At 45.1% G+C, this 22900-nt stretch overlaps 1 long non-coding RNA gene across 1 annotated transcript; it reads right to left on the reverse strand.

The window, feature by feature from the left end:
• Window positions 1-15345: 15345 nt before the first annotated feature.
• LOC125508455 lies at window positions 15346-21890 on the reverse strand. Its single transcript, XR_007283500.1, has 2 exons — window positions 21639-21890; window positions 15346-15955 (listed from the first exon to the last, which is right to left on the reverse strand). It is a non-coding gene; the product is annotated as an uncharacterized LOC125508455 (long non-coding RNA).
• Window positions 21891-22900: the final 1010 nt, after the last annotated feature.

Raw genomic sequence — 22900 nt, forward strand, 5'->3', positions numbered from 1 at the left:
AATCTAGTTCACGTCGCTATGTGATTAACACCCAAAGAGTACTAAGGTGTGATCATGTTTTGCTTGTGAGAGAAGTTTAGTCAACGGGTCTGCCACATTCAGATCCGTAAGTATTTTTACAAATTTCTATGTCAACAATGCTCTGCACGGAGCTACTCTTGCTAATTGCTCCCACTTTCAATATGTATCCAGATTAAGATTTAGAGTCATCTGGATCAGTGTCAAAATTTGCATCGACGTAACCCTTTACGACGAACCTTTTTGTCACCTCCATAATCGAGAAACATATACTTATTCCACTAAGGATAATTTTGACCGCTGTCTAGTGATCTACTCCTAGATCACTATTGTACTCCCTCGCCAAACTCAGGGCAGGGTATACAATAGGTTTGGTACACAGCATGTCATACTTTATAGAACCTATGGCTGAGGCATAGGGAATGACTTTCATTTTCTCTCTATCTTCTGCCATGGTCGGGTTTTGAGTCTTACTCAACTTCACACCTTGTAACACAGGCAAGGACTCCTTCTTTGACTGTTCCATTTTGAACTACTTCAAAATCTTGTCAAGGTATGTACTCATTGAAAAACTTATCAAGTGTCTTGATCTATCTCTATAGATCATGATGCTCAATATGTAAGAAGCTTCACCGAGGTCTTTCTTTGAAAAACTCCTTTCAAACATTCCTTTATGCTTTGCAGAATAATTCTACATTATCTCCGATCAACAATATGTCATTCACATATACTTATCAAAAATGTTGTAGTGCTCCCACTCACTTTCTTGTAAATACAGGCTTCACCGCAAGTCTGTATAAAACTATATGCTTTGACCAACTTATCAAAGCGTATATTCCAACTCCGAGATGCTTGCACCAGTCCATAGATGGATCGCTGGAGCTTGCATATTTTGTTAGTACCTTTAGGATTGACAAAACCTTCTGGTTGCATCATATACAACTCTTCTTTAATAAATCCATTAAGGAATGCAGTTTTGTTTATCCATTTGCCAGATTTCATAAAATGCGGCAATTGCTAACATGATTCAGACAGACTTAAGCATAGATACGAGTGAGAAACTCTCATCGTAGTCAACACCTTGAACTTGTCGAAAACCTTTTTGCGACAATTCTAGCTTTGTAGATAGTAACACTACTATTAGCGTCCGTCTTCCTCCTGAAGATCCATTTAATCTTAATGGCTCGCCGATCACTGGGCAAGTCAATCAAAGTCCATACTTTATTCTCATACATGGATCTCATCTCAGATTTCATGGCCTAAAGCCATTTCGCGGAATCTGGGCTCATCATCGCTTCCTCATAGTTCGTAGGCTCGTCATGGTCAAGTAACATGACCTCCAGAACAGGATTACCGTACCACTCTGGTGCGGATCTCACTCTGGTTTACCTACGAGGTTCGGTAGTAACTTGATCTGAAGTTACATGATCATCATCATTAGCTTCCTCACTAATTGGTGTAGTAGTCACAGGAACAGATTTCTGTGATGAACTACTTTCCAATAAGGGAGCAGGTACAGTTACCTCATCAAGTTCTACTTTCCTCCCACTCACTTCTTTCAAGAGAAACTCCTTTTCTAGAAAGGATCCATTCAAAGCAACGAATATATTGCCTTCGGATCTGTGATAGAAGGTGTACCCAACATTTTCTTTTGGGTATCCTATGAATACGCACTTCTCCGATTTGGGTTAGAGCTTATCAGGTTGAAACTTTTTCACATAAGCATTGCAACCTCAAACTTTAAGAAACGACAGCTTAGGTTTCTTGCCAAACCATAGTTCATACGGTGTCGTCTCAACGGATTTAGATAGTGCCCTATTTAACGTGAATGCAGCTGTCTCTAATGCATAACCCCAAAACGATAGTGGTAGATCGGTAAGAGACATCATAGATCGCACCATATCTAATAAAGTATGGTTATGATGTTCGGACACACCATTACACTGTGGTGTTCCAGGTGGCGTGAGTAGTGAAACTATTTCACATTGTTTTTAACTGAAGGCCAAACTCGTAACTCAAATATTTTACTTCTGCGGTCATATCGAGAAACTTTTATTTTTGTTAAGATTCTCCACTTCACTCTGAAATTCTTTGAACTTTTCAAATGTTTCGGATTTGTGTTTCATCAAGTAGATATACTCATATCTGCTCAAATCATCTGTGAAGATCAGAAAATAATGATACCTGCCGCGAGCCTCAATATTCATTGGACCACATACATCAGTATGTATGATTTCCAACAAATCTGTTGCTTGCTCCATTGTTCCGGAGAACGGATTCTTAGTCATCTTGCCCATGAGGCATGGTTCGAAAGCATCAACTGATTCATAATCAAGTGATTCCAAAAGTCCATCAGCATGGAGTTTCTTCATGCGCTTTACACCAATATGACCTAAACGGCGGTGCCACAAATAAGTTGCATTATCATTATTAACTTTGCATCTTTTGGTTTCAATATTATGAATATGTGTATCACTACGATCGAGATCCAACAAACCATTTTCATTGGGTGTGTAACCATATATGTAAACAGAACAACAATTTATTCTCTTACTTGAATGAATAACCGTATTGCAATAAACATGATCAAATCATATTCATGCTCAATGCAAACACCAAATAACACTTATTTAGGTTCAATACTAATCCCGAAAGTATAGGGAGTGTGCGATGATGATCATATCAATCTTGGAACCACTTCCAACACACATCGTCACTTCACCCTTAACTAGTCTCTGTTCATTCTGCAACTCCCGTTTCGAGTTACTACTCTTAGCAACTGAACCAGTATCAAATACTGAGGGGTTGTTACGAACACTAGTAAAATACACATCAATAATATGTATATCAAATATACCTTTGTTCACTTTGCCATCCTTCTTATCCGCCAAATACTTGGGGTAGTTCCGCTTCCAATGACCAGTCCCTTTGCAGTAGAAGCACTCAGTTTCAGGCTTCGGTCCAGACTTGGGTTTTTCACTTGAGCAACAACTTGCTTGCCGTTCTTCTTGAAGTTCCCTTTCTTCCCTTTGCCCTTTTTGAAACTAGTGGTCTTTGTCAACCATCAACACTTGATGCTTTTCTTGATTTCTACCTTCGTCGATTTCAGCATCACGAAGAGCTTGGGAATTACTTTTGTCATCCCTTGCATATTATAGTTCATCACTAAGTTCTAGTAACTCGGTGATAGTGACTAAAGAACTTTGTCAATTACTCTCTTATCTGGAAGATTAACTCCCACTTGATTCAAGCAATTGTAGTACTCAGACAATCTGAGCACATGCTCACTGGTTGAGCTATTCTCCTCCATCTTGTAGGCAAAGTATTGTCAGAGGTCTCATACCTCTCAACACGGGCATGAGTATGAAATACCAATTTCAACTCTTGGAACATCTTATATGCTCCATGGCGTTCAAAACGTCTTTGAAGCCCCGATTCTAAGCCGTTAAGCATGGTGCACTAAAATATCAAGTAGTCATCATATTGAGCTAGCCAAACGTTCATAATGTCTGCATCTGCTCCTGCAATAGGTCTGTCACCTAGCGAAGCATTAAGGACATAATTCTTCTGTGCAGCAATGAGGATAATCCTCAGATCACGGATCCAATATGCATCATTGCTACTAACATCTTTCAACTTAATTTTCTCTAGGAACATATCAAAAATAAAACAGGGGAGCTAAGCACGAGCTATTGATCTACAACATAGATATGCTAATACTACTAGGACTAAGTTCATGATAAATTAAAGTTCAATTAATCATATTACTTAAGAACTCCCACTTAGATAGACATCCCTCTAATCCTCTAAGTGATCACGTGATCCAAATCAACTAAACCATAACCGATCATCACGTGAAATGGAATAGCTTTCAATGGTGAACATCATTATGTTGGTCATATCTACTATATGATTCACGCTCGACCTTTCGGTCTCAGTGTTCCGAGGCCATATCTGCATATGCTAGGCTCGTCAAGTTTAACCTGAGTATTCTGCGTGTGCAAAACTGGCTTGCACCCATTGTAGATGGACATAGAGCTTATCACAACCGATCATCACGTGGTGTTTGGGCATGACGAACTTTGGCAACGGTGCATACTCAGGGAGAACACTTTTATCTTGAAATTTAGTGATAGATCATCTTATAATGCTACCGTCAAACAAAGCAAGATAAAATGCACAAAAGATAAACATCACATGCAATCAATATAAGTGATATGATATGGCCATCATCATCTTGTGCTTGTGATCTCCATCTCCGAAGCACCGTCATGATTACCATCGTCATCGGCGCGACACCTTGATCACCATCGTAGCATCATTGTCGTCTCGCCAATCTTATACTTCCACGACTATCGCTACCGCTTAGTGATAAAGTAAAGCATTACAGCGCAACTGCATTGCATACAATAAAGCGACAACCATATGGCTCCTGCCAATTGCCGATAACTCGGTTACAAAACATGATCATCGTAGCATCATGTCTTGACCATATCACATCACAACATGCCCTGCAAAAACAAGTTAGACGTCCTCTACTTTGTTGTTGCAAGTTTTACGTGGCTGCTACGGGCTGAGCTAGAACCGTTCTTACCTACGCATCAAAACCACAATGATAGTTTGTCAAGTTGGTGATGTTTTAACCTTCGCAAGGACCGGGCGTAGCCACACTCGGTTCAACTAAAGTTGGAGAAACTGACACCCGCCAGCCACCTGTGTGCAAAGCACGTCGGTAGAACCAGTCTCGCGTAAGCGTACGCGTAATGTCGGTCTGAGCCGCTTCATCCAACAATACCGCCGAACCAAAGTATGACATGCTGGTAAGCAGTATGACTTATATCGCCCACAACTCACTTGTGTTCTACTCGTGCACAACATCAACGCATAAAACCTAGGCTCGGATGCCACTGTTGGGGAACGTAGTAATTTCAAAAAAATTCCTACGCACACGCAAGATCATGGTGATGAATAGCAACGAGAGGGGAGAGTGTTGTCCACGTACCCTCGTAGACCGAAAGTGGAAGCGTTAGCACAACGCGGTTGATGTAGCCGTACGTCTTCACGGCCCGACCGATCAAGCACCGAAACTACGGCACCTCCGAGTTCTAGCACACGTTCAGCTCGATGACGATCCCCGGACTCCGATCCAGCGGAATATCGGGGAAGAGTTCCGTCAGCACAACGGCGTGGTGACGATCTTGATGTTCTACTGTCGCAGGGCTTCGCCTAAACACCACTACAATATTATCGAGGACTATGGTGGAGGGGGGCACCGCACACGGCTAAGAGATCAATGATCAACTATTGTGTCTTTGGGGTGCCCCCCTGCTCTCGTATATAAAGGAGCAAGGGGGGAGGCGGCCGGCCTAGGAGGAGGGCGCGCCAAGGGGGGAGTCCTACTCCCACCGGGAGTAGGACTCCTCCTTCACTTGTTGGAGTAGGAGAGAAGGAAAGAGGGGGAGAGGAACAAGGAAAAGTGGGCTGCACCCCTTGCCAATTTGGACCAGAGGCGGGGCGCGCGCCTCCTTCCTTTTGGCCTCTCTCCTCTATTCCCGTATGGCCCAATAAGGCCCATATACTCCCCGGCGAATTCTAGTAACTCTCCGGTACTCCGAAAAATACCCGAATCACTCGGAACCTTTCCGATGTCCGAATATAGTCGTCCAATATATCGATTTTTACGTCTCGACCATTTCGAGACTCCTCGTCATGTCCCTGATCTCAACCGGGACTCTGAAATCCTTCGGTACATCAAAACTCATAAACTCATAATATAACTGTCATCGAAACCTTAAGCGTGCGGACCCTACGGGTTCGAGAACAATGTAGACATGACCGAGACACGTCTCCGGTCAATAACCAATAGCGGAACCTGGATGCTCATATTGGCTCCCACATATTCTACGAAGATCTGTATCGGTCAAACCGCATAACAACATATGTTGTTCCCTTTGTCATGGTATGTTACTTGCCCGAGATTCGATCATCGGTATCTCAATACCTAGTTCAATCTCGTTACCGGCAAGTCTCTTTACTCGTTCCGTAATACATCATCTCGCAACTAACTCATTAGTTGCAATGCTTGCAAGGCTTTAGGTGATGTGCATTACCGAGAGGGCCCAGAGGTACCTCTCCGACAATCGGAGTGGCAAATCCTAATCTCGAAATACGCCAACCCAACAAGTACCTTCGGAGACACCTGTAGAGCACCTTTATAATCACCCAGTTACGTTGTGATGTTTGGTAGCACACAAAGTGTTCCTCTGATAAACGGGAGTTGCATAATCTCATAGTCATAGGAACATGTATAAGTCATGAAGAAAGCAATAGCAACAAACTAAACGATCAAGTGTTATGCTAACAGAATGGGTCAAGTCAATCACATCATTCTCCTAATGATGTGTTCTCGTTAATCAAATGACAACTCATGTCTATGGTTAGGAAACATAACCATCTTTGATCAACGAGCTAGTCAAGTAGAGGCATACTAGTGACACTCTCTTTGTCTATGTATTCACACATGTATTATGTTTCCGGTTAATACAATTCTAGCATGAATAATAAACATTTATCATGATATAAGGAAATAAATAATAACTTTATTATTGCCTCTAGGGCGTATTTCCTTCAGATTTTTGTTAAATGTGAACTAAGCCATAGAAATACTATGCAATAAACTGCACTGCCACAAAAGTTTGAGGATTATTTGAATCCATTTGAAATTTGGTATGAATGTAAATGTGATGGATGGGTGCTACTAGGTCATTTCGAAAATAGCTAGGGGCATTTTTGGAGTTTAAAAAAATGTTGGTTTTATTTTTATAATAGCCTTGGGATTTTTTGCAATATTATGAACACTTTTGGTTTGCTGCTTGGATAATTAATATTTTGACTTTATTTTAAATTGGAATTTGGCTTTGATTTTTTATCAAGTGACAATTTGGCTTAGTTAAACTTGATGACATGGCATCATTAGTGTGAGGTCACTATAGCATGACACTGAGATGTTACACCAATGCTCGCTAGACTTGCTAATCACCGCCAGAAAATCCCAATGTGTATAAGGGATTCAGGGTAGCTTCATGTAGGTCCGCCCCTATGACTAATTGAGTCATCGAACAGGCGCATTTGGCTAGCAACGGCACGACAATCTCCAATCATGGCATGTCAGATGCACGACCTTGAGCCACTCGATGATGCACTTCTCATGGAGCCCGTCGTGCCCGCATGCCGGAAAGACAGCTTCCAGTTGACATCGAGCTAGCACAACGCTTGGCTGACTACGGGTGTTCTGCAGCAAGCAAGTGGGACAAGATGGTTGGTCTCCGCCCAATACGTGCTCCGGCCCGTGAGGAACTCGACAACGCGGGCTTGCTGCTGAAGCTGATCATCCGTCGTCAGGAGGCACACACCCCATTGACTGAAGCAACACCACATGGCGCGCGTCGGAGACATCACCGGAGAGCAAGGGGAAGAAGATCACAAAGCCGAGGTCGATATGTGTTGCCAGGTCCTCAACGCCAGTTTCCGCGACATCCTGCACTGGCGGCGAGGGCTTGGTCGGCTCACCTCCTTCAGCCGTCACCGCCGCTTGGCTCCTTTAGCCACGCCTGCCAGTGTAATAAGATGTGCTAATGATGATCTGTGAGTAGTTCCACTTCATTCAATGCACCATATGTGTGCCTAATCTTTAACACTTAAAGATTAGCACATGAGCACAGTGCTGCATATAGATTTCTAATGGATCCTATGGAGAAAAGCAGAAGTTTAGATATGGGGATGTATGAAAATGTTGCCTTCCTGTACATGGATGTATGAAAATTGATGAGTCGCTTTCTCTGTTTGTATGATGGATATCAAATCAATCTGTGCTAAATAGTTGTAAATGTTCTCATTGCCTCTCTTTCTACTGTTTTCTTTTTTCAAAGTTAACCAATCAGTGGATTCCCACATCAAAGGCGTCATGCGGGAGTGGTGAATCATGGACTAGTCCTACATTTTCCCCTCATATTGGTAGTGTTTTCTCTTACTCTGACTATTAATTGGACATTAACATTCATTGGGTTACAACGGAACAAATAAGACACTATTGAACCAAAAATGTTCTTTAGATCAAACTAATCAAATAAGGTTGTTTTGGTAGTGACGTAAGGTTGTTAAAAAATGAAGTTCTAAAGATTTTATGTCTATTGGTATGATTTTATGGATGGGTTTTTTATTAAGTTTATCTATTTTTGCTAGTCACATTTTTAGTTGGCATCCGCAGTAGTTGCAGTTGCACAAATAGTAGTTCTCAGTTGCACAAATAGTAGTCAAGGAGCTGATGAGCTGGGCCGCGATGACGTCGACAACGGGTGGAAGAAGTTCGTGTATGCCTTGGAGGGGGTCTACGACAAGGAGTCGGCGCATGACTAAAAGAGGGCGTATATGATTACTGAAAAGTTGCACAACACGATGATACTAAGTTGGCTAGATTATGTTTTTGCTTAAGTTGGTCTATTTTTGTTAGTCACGGTATTTGTTGGCATCCAGAGTAGTTGTAGTTGCACACAGTACTTTTTAGAATATGGACATTAGGTTGCACAAGCATGACCACTGAGTTGCATAATCTCGTCTGCAGACTCGCACATGAATTGTCGTGGGAGGTGCTCACGCCCGGCCACGGAGTTGCACACTCTCGTCGGCATAGTCGCACATACATGGCCACATAGTTGCACAATCTCGTCTGCATAGTCGCACGTGAATGATGTGGGAGGTGCTCACGCCCGGCCGTGGAGTCGCACACTCTCGTCGGCGCAGTTGCACAAGCACGGCCACTGAGTTGCACAATCACGTCCGCATAGTCGCACATGAATTTCAGTGGGAGGTGTTCACGCCCGGCCGTAGAGTCCCACACTCTCGTCGGCGCAGTTGCACAAGCACGGCCACAAAGTTGCACAATCTCGTTCGCATAGTCGCACATGAAGTGCAGTGGGAGGTGCTCACGCCCGGCCGCAGAGTCGCACACTCTCGTCGGCATAGTCGCACATGCATGGCCACACAGTTGCACAATCTCGTCCGCATAGTCGCACATGAATTGTTGTGGGAGGTGTTCACGCATGGCCACGAAATTGCACACTCTCGTCGGCACAGTCGCACATTCATGACCACAGAGTTGCACAGTGGCACATGAATTGTTGCGGGAGGTGCTCACGCATGGTCGCGGAGTTGCACACTCTCGTCGGCACAGTCGCACATGCATGGCCACAACGTTGCACAATCTCGTCCGCACAGTCGCACATGAATTGTCGCAGGAGGTACTCACGCCCGGCCGCGTAGTTGCACACTCTCGTCGGCATAATCGCACATGCATGGCTACAGAGTTGCACAATCTGGCCCGCATAGTCGCACATGAATTGTTCTGGGAGGTGCTCACACCCGGCTGCGGAGTTGCACACTCCCGTCAGCATAATCGCACATGCATGGCCACAGAGTTGCACAATGTCGTTCGCATGGTCGCACATTAATTGTTGTGGGAGGTGCTCACACCCAGCCGCGGGGTTGCACACTCTCATCGGCATAGTTGCACATGCATGGCCATAGAGTTGCACAATCTCATTCGGATGGGCGCACACGAATTGTTGTGGGAGGTGCTCACGCCTGGCCGCGGAGTTTCACAATCTCGTCGGCATAGTTGCACATGCATGGTCACAGAATCGCACAATCTCGTCTGCATAGTCACACGTGAATTGCTGTGGGAGGTGCTCATGCCCGGCCGCGGAGTTGCACACTCTCGTCGGCATAGCGCACATGCATGGCCATAGAGTCGCACAATCTCATCTGCATAGTCACACATGAATTGCTGTGGGAGGTGCTCACGCCCGACCGTGGAGTTGCACACTCTTGCCGGCATAGTCGCACATGCATGGCCACAGAGTCACACAATCTCGTCTGGATAGGCCCACACGAATTGTTGTGGGAGGTGCTCATGCCTGGCCGTGGAGTTGCACACTCTCATCGCCATAGTCGCACTTGTGCTTTTGTAATACTGACGTCCGACTGCGAAGCTGCACATGCGCGGCAACTACCTGGCGGTTGGCCAGGGCACCAGGGCAGCAGACGAAATTGCACATTTCAGTGTTAGAGAGTAGTATGGGGTGGTGCCATTAGTGAAAACTGCATGTCCACAGTTATAGAAAAAGGTTGCACATCGACTATCAGCTAGTTGCATACCGACAGCTAAACAGTTGCACTAAACGGAGACTAAGTTGCACACACAAAATTTCGTCAAAACATACCCATGCGAGATCTAGTTTCAAAGAGCACGTCGCAAGGGTTCCAACGGTGAAAACGGATCTTAATTTCGACACGCGGTTTAAAAATTATGACTTTTAATTTTTTTTTTGAAAAATCAATTTAAATGCATTCGTACATGTTCTCATGGTTGCTTTTTGTCTGTTTACATGATATTTTTTAATATATGAAAATGCGTTTTTTAGTATATAAAATAGAGGAAAGTGATTATTACTATTTATAAATTATTAGGGACCAAAACCTCCCGTTTTTGGCCGGCCGCTCCGAAGGGTAGCGAGCAGCCGGCCGCTGGCTAGACCGATCCAAGTCTTATAGCCTGCTTACATAAGATTATTGTAATTGCTCCTGGCTTGGCTCCAGGAATGCTCTTAGCCCCATCTAATCAAATTGCACGAGTCTGGACAGGAGCCTGGTGCCAGGTCATCATTTGGAAACGTTCGCGCAACGAACGAACAACTTTTCCTTCTGTTTTGAATCAGAATGATCGAATTCCTTGATCAATGGTTACAAGCCCCCTTTTATATGTCCCGAAGAGACACGACGATCCCTCGAGGAGGCGTCGGTTCCAGGAGATCGAAGGGAGGCATCGGTTGCGGGACAAACCGCAACGACGGTTGGGCAAGTGGAGATTTTCCCCCTAATTACAGAATTATTTTTAACACCCCCCCTAATCTACGCTTGACCATGTAGATCATCGTCACGATTGTCCGGGAAGCTCTATCATCTCAAAAGATTCTCCTTCAAAAGTTCTTCATAAAATCTTTGATGAGATCCTCAAAACATATACTCACAAAGAAAGATAGCATAATGTGATGTCATTGAAATGAGGATATCTCAAGAAGAGACTCCCCCTGACACCTGCAAGTCCCTAAGTCTTCGCATACCAATTCCATGAACACATTTCTGGGATGTAGAATTTGGTAGAGACTTGGTAAATAAATCAGCAAGGTTGTCGCATGATTTGACTTGCAGAATGCTTATTTCCCCGCTTTTCTGAAGATTATGGGGGAAAACCATTTAGGAGAAATATGCTTGGTGATATTACTCTTGATGTATCCTGTTTGCATCTGCGCAACACATGCCGCATTATCTTCATAGATAATGGTAGGTGATTTTATCGAACCCATTCCACATGACTATTGTATGTGGTTTATCATTCTGCGAAGCCACACACATTCGCATGTTGCTTCAAATAATGAAATTATTTCAGAATGATTGGTAGATGTTGCCACCAGAGTCTGTTTCGAAGACTTCCATGATATAGCAGTGCCACCAAGTAGGAACACGAAGCCGGTCTGAGATCTGGCATTATGGGGATCAGACAAATAGCCGGCATCTGCATATCCAATCACATCAGAGTCCTGATTTTTCTGGAACCGGAAAAATAGGCCAAGATCCTTTGTGCCTTGGAGATATCGAAAGATATTCTTCACTCCAGACCAATGACGTTTGGTGGGAGCTGCGCTATGTCTAGCAAGTAGATTCACTGCAAATGCAATATCAGGTCTTGTGCAATTTGCAAGATACATAAGCGCTCCAACAGCACTAAGGTATGAAACTTCAGGTCCCAACACCTCTTCTCCATCATCCCTTGGTCTGAACGGATCTTTCTCTACGTCTAGAGATCGAACCACCATGGGAGTTTTAGATGGATAGGATTTGTCCATATTGAATTTCTCCAATATTTTCTGGATATAGGCAGATTGGTGTACCATGATTCCTGAGGGAAGATGCTCAAGTTGAATACCTAAGCAAAATTTGGTTTTACCCAAATCCTTCATCTCAAATTCCATCTTTAGGTGATTGCGTGCTTCATCAATGTCTGGTGTGCTGCCGATGATGTTGTGAGCATCAACATACACAGAAATGATGCAAAATCATGTAGAGGACTTCTTGATGAAAACACATGGGCAATCAGCACTATTGGAGTAACCTTTCTGAAGAAGGAACTCACTGAGTCGGTTGTACCACATCCGTCCCGACTGCCTTAAGCCATATAATGACTTATTCAGTTTTACACAATACATGTTGCGTTTTGCATTTTTATCCAGGACAGAGATTCCATCAGGAACCTTCATATATATGTCCGAATCTAGTGACCCGTAAAGATATGCAGTCACGACGTCCATCAACTGCATAGATAGATGATTTTGCACTGCCAAAGATATAAGATATCGGAAAGTGGTTGCACTCATTACTGGAGAATATGTTTCAGTGAAATCAATGCCGGGTTTCTGCGTGAAACCTTGTGCTACGAGCCTTGCTTTATATCTCACCACCTCATTGTTCTCATTCCGTTTCCGGAGAAAAATCCATTTGAATCCCACAGGGAAAACACTGGGAGGTGTAGGTATTGCTTCAGTGAATACCTTTCTTTTGTTAAGCGAGGCAATTTCTGCTTGGATTGCATCCTTCCATTTAGGCTAGTCGGAGTGCTTTTGGCACTCAATGATAGACCTTGGATCATGATCAGTGAGAAGGGTATCTGCAATCTTTTCAGCAAAATATATGTCGACAGTCGTAGTCTTACGGTCAAATAATTCTCCAGAATCAACATAGTTGATGGACATTTCCTGCACCCCTAGTGACTCTTCGTGATTTCCCAATACGATCAAGTCTAGATGTTCCGATGTCCCAGTCAGTTTGTGCATACTGGAACTGGGTTGTGGAGGTTGCCCTTCCACTGGGTGTATACTACCCATCAGGTGTTTGTCAACGTTGAGTTGACCTGCATTCACTGACTCCGAGGTTTTTCTCCTCGATTTCCTTTGCTGCTTGCTAGAAGCATGCTCCGGGTCAGAAGCCGCACTACTCCCCCTCCTTTTAGGAATAGGGAGTTGAGTGGTTTTTATTGGTACCTCCACTCTTTCTGGCGCGTTTCTGGCCGGGTTTAAGGATTTTTTTAACACCTTTCAAATCAGTAAATGAATCTGGCAGATTATTTGCAAGATGTTGCAAATTAATGATCTTCCAAACTTGAAGTTCGGTCTCATGGGTACGTGGATCAGAGGATGAAATGGAATGAGCATTCCAATCAATTTCCGGGCATTCTTTCTGGTACTTGAAATCTCCCCCTAATGCCGGAAAATGTTCCTCATTAAATATGCAATCAGCGTGATGGGCTGTGAACAGATCCCCAGTCAGGGGTTCCAGGTACTTAATAATCGACGGCGATCTGTACCCCACATAGATCCCCAACTTCCTGTGTGGGCCCATAGATGTCCGCTGTGGTGGTGAGATCGGGATGTATGCAGCACATCCGAACTTACACAGATGGGAAATGCTTGGAGGATTTCAACGTACCAATTCCAGAGGGGAAGAACTGTGATATGTAGTTGGCCTCAATAGTATCAAGTCAGCAGCGTGTAAAACAGCGTGACCCCAACAAGAGGTTGGCAAGTTGCAATTCGTCAACAAAGGTCTTGCAATGAGTCTGATCCTCTTAATCAATGCTTCAGCCAAACCATTTTGTGTATGGACATATGGAACAGAGTGCTGAACTTCAATCCCCAGAGCCATGCAATAATCATTGAAAGCACGTGAGGAGAATTCTGCAGCATTGTCCATTCAAATTGACTTAATTCGACTTTCAGGATAATGGGCTTGCAACTTAATGACTTGCCTCATTATCTTGGCAAATGCATGGTTTCGTGTGGATAGAAGACACACATGTGACCATCGTGTAGATGCGTCAATCAGAACCATGAAATACCGGAAAGGTCCAGATAATGGTTGAATGGGACCACAAATGTCTCCTTGAATACGTTCAAGGAACTGAAGTGGTTCAGCTTGTATTTTGAGGTGTGAGGGACTCAAAATTAGCTTTCCCGTGGCACAAATGTGCACACAAAATCAGAGGATTGAGGAAATTTTGACTCAAGCAAATTATGACCAATGGAATTGCTAGTAATTTTTCTCATCATCCCTATTCCAGGATGGCCTAGGCGATCATGCCAGGTTTGGAATGCGTTAACATTCTGAAAAATTACTTTGTATGCAACATGTTCCACGGGTTTGATGTACGTATAGTACAAACCAGACGATAGAGAAGGAATTTTCTCATGTACCTTTTTGCCATATCCGTCATCTTTAGTAAAGAGTAGATACTCCTCTTTGTTGTCTTCATGGGTTTCAATATGAAAACCATTTTTACGGATATCTCGATAACTGATCAGGGTACGTGCAAAATCGAGATACAGTAAAGCATCCTCAATTGTCACATATGTACCACTTGGGAGGGTGAATATGGCACGTCCAGTACCAACAATCACAGTATCGCGTCCAACGATAGTTAGAATATCTCCATTTGTCTTTTTCAGAGTTTGGAAATATTTCATCTCCCTCAGTATGGAGTTTGTGGCACCACTGTCCACAAGGCATAATTCCTCTTCCATCGGATTGTCCCCGTAGAAAACTATATAAAACAAAGAATTTTCAATAAGAAAACCTCATCGTAATATATAGAATACAATCTTTATTATATCAAATGTGCTGATACAATATAAAGACAACAATAAACTTATGTTCTTATTACAATCATCACAAATGGACATAATTAAGTAGACCACTAAGGAGATTGAGGGACTAGTCGAAGTCGCCAAACACATTGTTTGCAGTGTACTCAATCAACGTGTTCTCCATTTCAGTAGTAGCCTCAGGCAGATAAGGAACCACGACGTTGTTCGGTCCAGGAGGAACATCGTGCGAACCACCAGCTCCTTTTGCGCTATCCGGATGAAGGTTGAAGTTAGCTTCAAACCTTTTCCCTTGAGGTGCTTTGCGTCCCTGAGATTGCTGGTACAGCATAACCAGATGCTTGGGCATTGTGCACTTTTCAATAGAATGCGTGGAGCATCCACACTTGTTGCAAAGCTTGGATTTATCAAACCTGGGCTTTGAAGTGCCTTTTCCCTTGACTGGGTATCTAGACCTCCTATTCCCATTGCGCTTTCGTTTATGCTTGAAATTAGTTTGTTTACCCTGAGGGGTACCATTAAACTTCTGTCTATTTGCAACATTCAGATGGACTTCAGGTAAAGGTTGTGCCCCAATTGGGCGCTAAGAGCCATTCTTAGCGAGTAGCTCATCATGCTTTTCATCCTGAAGTAACATGTGAATAAGCTCGGAATAGATAGTGTAGTTACGAGCACGATATTGCTGTTGGAGGATCCTATCTGAAGGGAGCATAGTAGACAAAGTTTTTTCTATCTTCTCCCCCTCAGTAGGTTCCTTCTCACAAAAACGCAGTTTGGAACATATCTTATGAACAGCATGATTGTACTCACCGATGGACTTGAAATCCTGAAGACGGAGATGAGTCCAATCATGGAGTGCTTCTGGCAGGACTACTGCCTTCTGCTGTTCATACCTCGTTTTGAGGGCCAGAAACAGAGTACTAGGAGATTCCTCCTGTAAATACTCAAACTTGAGATCTGGATGAATATGGTGCCTTATGATGAATAAGGCAGCATAGTTCTGCTGTTCTGTCAGCGGCATGGCCCCCATCCGGGAGAGGAGTCTCCGGGGGTTGTATTGCACGCGCTATCCCACGGGACGCAAGACTGATCTTGATGTCCATAGCCCATGTATGGTAATTGTGGCCATTGAGGGCAAGCTCCTCAAACTCTTTGGCAGTCATCTTCGCCTACATGGGAGAATCAGAGATAATTAATTTACGGGTGGTAAATTAGAAACCATCATGGTTGTGTAATAAGAATGCAAAAATTTGATACTCAAGTGTAAACTTGAAAAATTCTCAACCTCAATTGTGTGAACATAACACTTTGAAGATCACTTAGATCTCACAGTAATAGGCTACATCGCCATTACCTTGTGTATGCTACAATTCAGATATAAGGAATACACGTTGGAGGTAATCGCTTGTCGAGAATGACAAAGCGTAGACCTCACAGTAAGAGGGGATAATCTACAAATGAGCAGTAGATCCCAATTCATTACCTTGTGATTCCAAATATAATGAGGGAGAAATATTCAAAAATTTGCAAGTTTAGTGTGCGAGAGAAGATGATCTCGATCGCTAAAACATGTTCAAGAGAACTTGATATGTGGTAAACACATGGAACATGTCATACTTCCCAGATGAAATCCGGTACTTTATTTATATTAGCAATACATTACATAATATAAACACACTAATAATTACACAAGTCCTAGTCAGATGTAATCTAAAACAGGACTAGAATGTAAGTAGCAGTCAAACTAGGTACTAAACAGTACTAAACATAGTCTAAAACTGCACTAATACAATAATTAGTACTAATGATCAATGAAACAGAGAAAGAAAAAAATCGTAGCCACCACGAGGACCCGTATGCGCCCGGGCCTAGGCTTGCACGGCCTTTGGCCAGCCCATCCGCCGCCGCACCGTATAAAGCAGAGGGGGGAGAGCGGTTACGGATATGGGTCGGATACTCCGACCCCCCGCACCACTGCTCGATCCCCACCTCTGGTCACAGCGCCGCCGCGGGGAGGAGTGGCCGCCGCCGCATCCCTTCTTCTCCATTGGTTACCGGCGCAGCCCCGCCGAGCTCTCCTCGTCCGAAGAAGAAGCAAGGACGACAGGGTCCAGGAGGACTCTTGGAGGCGCGGCGCTGGCGAGGCCGAGGCTCGCCGGAGCCCACGAGCCGACGCGGCGGGCGGGACGGCGGTCGAGGGCTGCGACGGCGCGCCCGAATAGGCGGCCGAAGCGCTGCTCGGTGCGGCTGCTCGAGCCCGCGGCCGTCTCCTGTTGAGGCGTGGCGGTGGCGGCACCGTCCTCCATGTCTGCTCCAAGGCGGACGACTCCGGAGGCATCGGTCGGCGCGGAGACGAAGGCGAGCGCCTCCTCCTCGTTCACGACGGCGCGCATTGGCGCGGGGCAGTATCCGGGCGGGCCGGCGACCTCGGCGGCGGGCGTTGGCGTCGACGGCGCGAGCCACGCGGCCGGCGAAGGAGGTGGTGGAGGCGGAGATCCAGGGGGCGGTGCAGGCGCGGCTGCAACCCTGTGCACCATGGAGGCGCTCGGGCTGGCCACTAGCCAGGGGTCAAACCCCATGGGCACCTGGCCACGGGCGCACGGAGCACCATCGTGGGCGCGTCCAGGGGCGAGGGGAGTACCGCGGGGGGCGCGTCCAGCGGCGCGGTGGCGGCCAGGAGCGCCACGTCCAGCGGCGCTGCGGCCGAATCGACGGATGGCTTGCATCCGACGACGGAAACGGCGGTGGCCACCAACTCCATGGCGGCGAAGGGCAATGAGGCGGTAGCGGCGACCATCCTCGCGGATCAGGCGGAGGAAGAAGGAGACGAGGCCTGTCATCTCACCGGCGGCGAGTGCTTCCTTTCTTTTCTCTGTTGCCTTTTGCTCTCGCTGGCTGTTCTACGTGCTGATAACGTGTTTTGAATCAGAATGATCGAATTCCTTGATCGATGGTTACAAGCCCCCTTTTATATGTCCCGAAGAGACACGACGATCTCTCGAGGAGGCGTCGGTTCCAGGAGATCGAAGGGAGGCGTCGGTTGCGGGACAAACCGCAACGACGGTTGGGCAAATGGAGATTTCCCCCCTAATTAGAGAATTAACTTTAACACCTTCCTCCTCACAGCGCTCACCCCACTCCTCTTCCTTTCCCCTCACTTTTCTTCTTCCTGCGGTGAGGCACCCTGCCCCGGCTCGCGCGAGCTCCGCCATTCCTCCTGCTTTCGGTATCGTCCCGCCCTCCGGCGTACTCTGCTCCCGCAGCTCCGCACTCCGCTCCTCCTCGACCTTGCGGACGCTCCTCCGACGCCGCCGGGGCGACCTCCTCCTCCGGGGCGGCGCGATCTCCCGCACTGAGCAGGGCGGAAAACGGACGGTGAAGCAAGAGGAAATACTCGGGGGAGGCGCAGGACCAGAGGTGGAAGGCGAGAAGGGGAGTGCCCAGGCGACGGCGAAGGCGGCCACGAGCCACGCCGACCCCACTGCGGCTCGCTGCCCGCGCCTTGTCCCACTAGGCCGCCGCCGCCTTTGCAGTGCCGCATGGTCTTCACCGTCGGCACCTCCATCGCCTCCGTCCTCACGTCGTGGGCAGGTGCGCCCCTGTTCACTCCCCCTGCCGTGCCCCGCAATTTGTATACTTCCTATGCTGTTCTCGGGTTCAGAGTGTATCATTGGCTTGTCCGGTTGATTACCTTTCTGCGTTTCAATTGTTGCTGTATCTGAGGGAGTGAGATGCTGCTGAACCCTTGTTAGTTTGTTTGACTTATATGTAAGACTATAGTCTATAGGGCACACCTCAATCGGAACCACAGCTGCACTGGAGCATTTTTGTTTCAGAATGCCCCATTGGTGGTGGTGACTGACTGCAAGTGCACCAGGTTACAGTCTTATTGATGAGTTTTTTTCCAATGCTATATACTACTTGTAGTCATTTTTTCAGATGGCAAATTCATTTTCGAGAAATCATGCTTGTGGTTTCTGGCAAGGCAACTAAATTTGGTACAAATTTAATCAAGAGAAGTTTTTTTTAAATAATTTGGACAACTAAATTCGGTAAAAATTAGTCCCCACCAACTCGCGCCGGAACCCGCCAAGAACCTCCGGTACCTTTCTGCTCCCGTACATTTAGCAGCAATTTTGTCAAAATTGCTAAGGATCCCTAAATTTTGCCATGCCATCAACTTTGCCATGTCTCCAATTTTTTCCAATGGCAAAATCTCATGTCTCGGCATTTCTGCCATGTCAAATTGGTTTTTTGTGATCACAACTTGTCATGTTTTTGTTCCCACGGCAAATAAATATGCCATGTTCTTTAAGGTTTTTTTTTTTGGTGTTAAATCCAAAACATGTTTGTATTGCCATGGTCTACAAGAGTTCATCAGAATTATTAAGCAATTCTTCGTATTGACATACAACCAATCCATGTTGATATTTGTCATGGCAAATTGTGCGCTACTTTAGGTTTTCACCCCATGGCAAATTTTAAAGATGTTTGCACATGACAAATATCATTACAATTCATAATTAGTTAATGCTTTTTGTCATGGCAAAAATCTTTTTAAACCCATTTTTTTGGCATCAGTACAGACACAAGCGCTCATATACACGCGCATACACTCACCCCTATGAACGCACGCACGCACACCCTACCCCTATGAGCACCTCCGAGAGACTGAGCCGGCATATCATCTTGAGATTTACGAAGTACTGCGAGCACCAGGATTTGAACCCTGGTGGGTTAGGGATACCACTGTCCACCTAACCAACTCAACCACCCATTTGCAATGTATTGAATCCAATTTTTTGACATGTAACCAACACAATTTTTTCCATGGCAAAAATGTCATTACTTTTGCCATGCCACCAATAAATATTTCGCCATGGCAAAAATGTCATTACTTTTTGTCATGCCACCTGTTTTTGTAGGATATCTCTTTGTTCTTTGTTCTTTATTTTTCTTATAGCAAGCGTTTCTGTTTAATCTGTTTTTTTACTCAATGTCTGTTTTATATTCCTTTTAAATTTGGACCGGTCTAGCCGGCGGCCGGGCGCTCGGTGCCGCTCGCCAGCGGCCGGCCCCTAGTCAGACGTTTAGTCATTGCCGTATATTAAAAAGAGCAAAATTACTGTAATTTAAAAATACTAAAAAAGACATTGCTAATTAATCATTCTATATGGTCTTTTCTTACGTGATGGATGTTTGTCCTGATGTTCGTCTTCTATACCGCGTGTCGAAATTCAGATCCGTTTTCATCGTTGAAACCCTCGCGACGTGTTCTTCAAAAATAGATCCCGCATGGCGATATTTCGACGAACTAGTCTTCCTGCCAACTAAACATCAATGTGTGTGCAACGTGACTATAATGTCACGCCAACTGAGCATATGTGTGTGCCAATAGTCCTGCCAACTAAACATCAATGTGTCTGCAACTAGATTACATTGTCACGCCAAATGAGCATATGTGTATCAATAATCCTACCAACTAAACATCAATATGTGTGCAACTAGACTACATTGCCGCGCTTACTGAGTACATGTGTGTAACTAGTCTTGTCAACTAAATATCAATGTGTGTGCAACTAGACTACATTGTCGCGCCAAATGAGCATATGTGTATGCCAATAGTCCTGCCAACTAAACATTAAAGTTGTCATGGTTGCTAGATTGCAATCTCATACGAAGTTGAATCATGCAGATCTAAAAACTGGTTTTACAAAAAGTTGCACGATGTCGTACTAAAGTTGCACAATACAGTACTAAAGTTGCATCATATAGCACCAAAGTTGGCATCAAAAAAACTTCGTCAAAACATACTCATGCGAGATCTAGTTTTAAAGATCTCGTTGTAAGGGTTCCAACAGTGAAAACGAATCTGAATTCCGATGCATGATTTGAAAGATACGACTTTTTAAAATTTAAAACCGAAATGAATATGCGTGGATCTGTTAAGTTCAGAATGGAGTAATCAGTGTGAACACATTTAATGCTAACAGCCACATACACCACAAGACGAAAAACATTAACAGCCACATGCATGGCAGAAAGGGGGGGGGGGGGGGGAACGTTCGACAGACCTTCCAAAATCCTAAAAAGAAAAAATCAAACCTTCTCGTCTGGTCTAATAATAGTACTATTTCCCTTCGGAGTATTATTTATCCAAAAATGAAAGATCTGCTTCTGTGTGCGGATCACCTTCTCCCTTCGTACGATCTAGATTCCCCTCTCCTCCAGGTTGTTACAGGATTGGATCTACATCCGTCTTTCATCGACAGGAAATTTCAGGATATCAAGTGGATCTTCACGCACATGCAACGGATTCAATACCCTCTGTTAAAGAGTCGGATTGGAATTAGCCTGCAGGCCGATCGAATTGTATCGCACGCGGATATGCAAAAAGCCTCCCAACACGCGTGCGTGTTAGTAATCCAATCCGATTTGCACTGGAAGACGGACACATGCCCCACCTCAAGCTTTTGATATATTCGAATCCTATCACAGTTGGGCAGGAGACACCTATATATATCGGCTTTTCTAGCATCTTGGTGGAATTTGCTCCCTCTCCTGAAGTCGAGAACTAAACTAGACAAGTCTAGCCATGGATTCTGTGGATCAAGATCGTCTCGAAGATGAGGCTATGATTGAAACGAGAAGAAGGTGGCGGTGGAGCCAGGAACAAATTGACGAGTTTCTGAGGGAAAGGACAAGAGATCGAGAAGAACTGCGCCAGGAACTGGCTGCAGAATTGCGTGAGAGGGAAAGCATGGAATATGAAAGAAGACATAGGGACCGGGCCTCCGGGCCAGCCATGTTAGATCTGTTTATTCCGTCAGTCGGCGAGACAAGGGAACAAACCTGCGGGGTGTGCCTTGAGGATTTCCTGGAAGGCGGAAAGAAGCTGAGGAGGATGCCCTGCTACCACTCCTTCCATCAGCGCTGCATCTTCGACTGGCTTCGCTTTAACCGTCGCTGCCCAGTGTGCCGCTTTGCGATCACCTCCGTCGAGGAGCAACGTGCCCTTGACCGGGCAAAAGCCGAGGCACCGGCGACATGTGGTGATAGGTCAGAGCCAGCCAAGAGGCCGAGACAGAACCCGGCTACTGATTGAGGCAGCCAAGCCCAGTGAATTAGACTCGACACTTGTGATCTGAAGACGATGGCACTCGGCCAAGGACTTTCTCTCGCTTCTGATCTGAACTTGCCTTCAGTACATTTGGCTACTGATTGCATAAGTGCTACTCCAAAGTAGCATGGTGATTTTGGGAGATTAAGGCTAAGATGGGACCTTTGACGGAGTAAACATGATGCATGATTATCTCTGTAACCTGACCTTTTTTTAATCTGTGTAACCTGACCCTTTGTTATCTGGGGCTGGGCAACCTCTTTTCTCTTCTGCTCACATGCGGCTGTAACTGCGCCTAGTAGCGTACGCTGTGTACGGCCCGCGTCCTTATACTTCTACCTTTTTTATCAATGAAATGACATGCAATCTCGTGTATTGGCAAAAAATGAATTTACTGGTTTTCATTGAACCTGCCCGTTACATAGATCCCAAATTTCCAAGAAAATCCAGATAATGAAAGAGTTGGTAAAAAAACCGAACTCCAGCTTACTAAGACGCCCTACAAAACTGCTCGACCTTCGCAATATAAAGGAGAAGTTCATCTTCTCTCAGTACTCTCCCTCGTATGTCTTTTGAACCGAAACCCATAGAACAATTATTCTACTGTGTATATTAAATTAAAGAAAATATTTATATACAGTTACAAGCAAAAGAAAGCAAAAATTAACCAATCCATGCTCTATCAAAACTGTTAGAAGGAAGAGAGGGATGGGTGGAATCGTTCGTTGTATTGCTTGAGCCTCGTGGACATATATATAGGAGTACAATCATCTATTTGGAGTACAAGACAAGCCGGAACACATCATATTCTATCTCGTATTTCGTAATAAACATTATACTCAACATCCCCCCGTAGTCACAACGATAGCGACGTAGACGGTGAGACTGGAGAAGAATCCGAAGGCAAGCCGACGGACACACCCCTCACAGTCGTAACGGTCGATGCATCGCGGAGTCGTGGCTGGAGTGGAAACCAACGAGGTTGCTCAAGCAG

The sequence above is a fragment of the Triticum urartu genome, chromosome 5, assembly GCF_003073215.2.
Source record: "Triticum urartu cultivar G1812 chromosome 5, Tu2.1, whole genome shotgun sequence".
Classification (NCBI taxonomy): domain Eukaryota; kingdom Viridiplantae; phylum Streptophyta; class Magnoliopsida; order Poales; family Poaceae; genus Triticum; species Triticum urartu.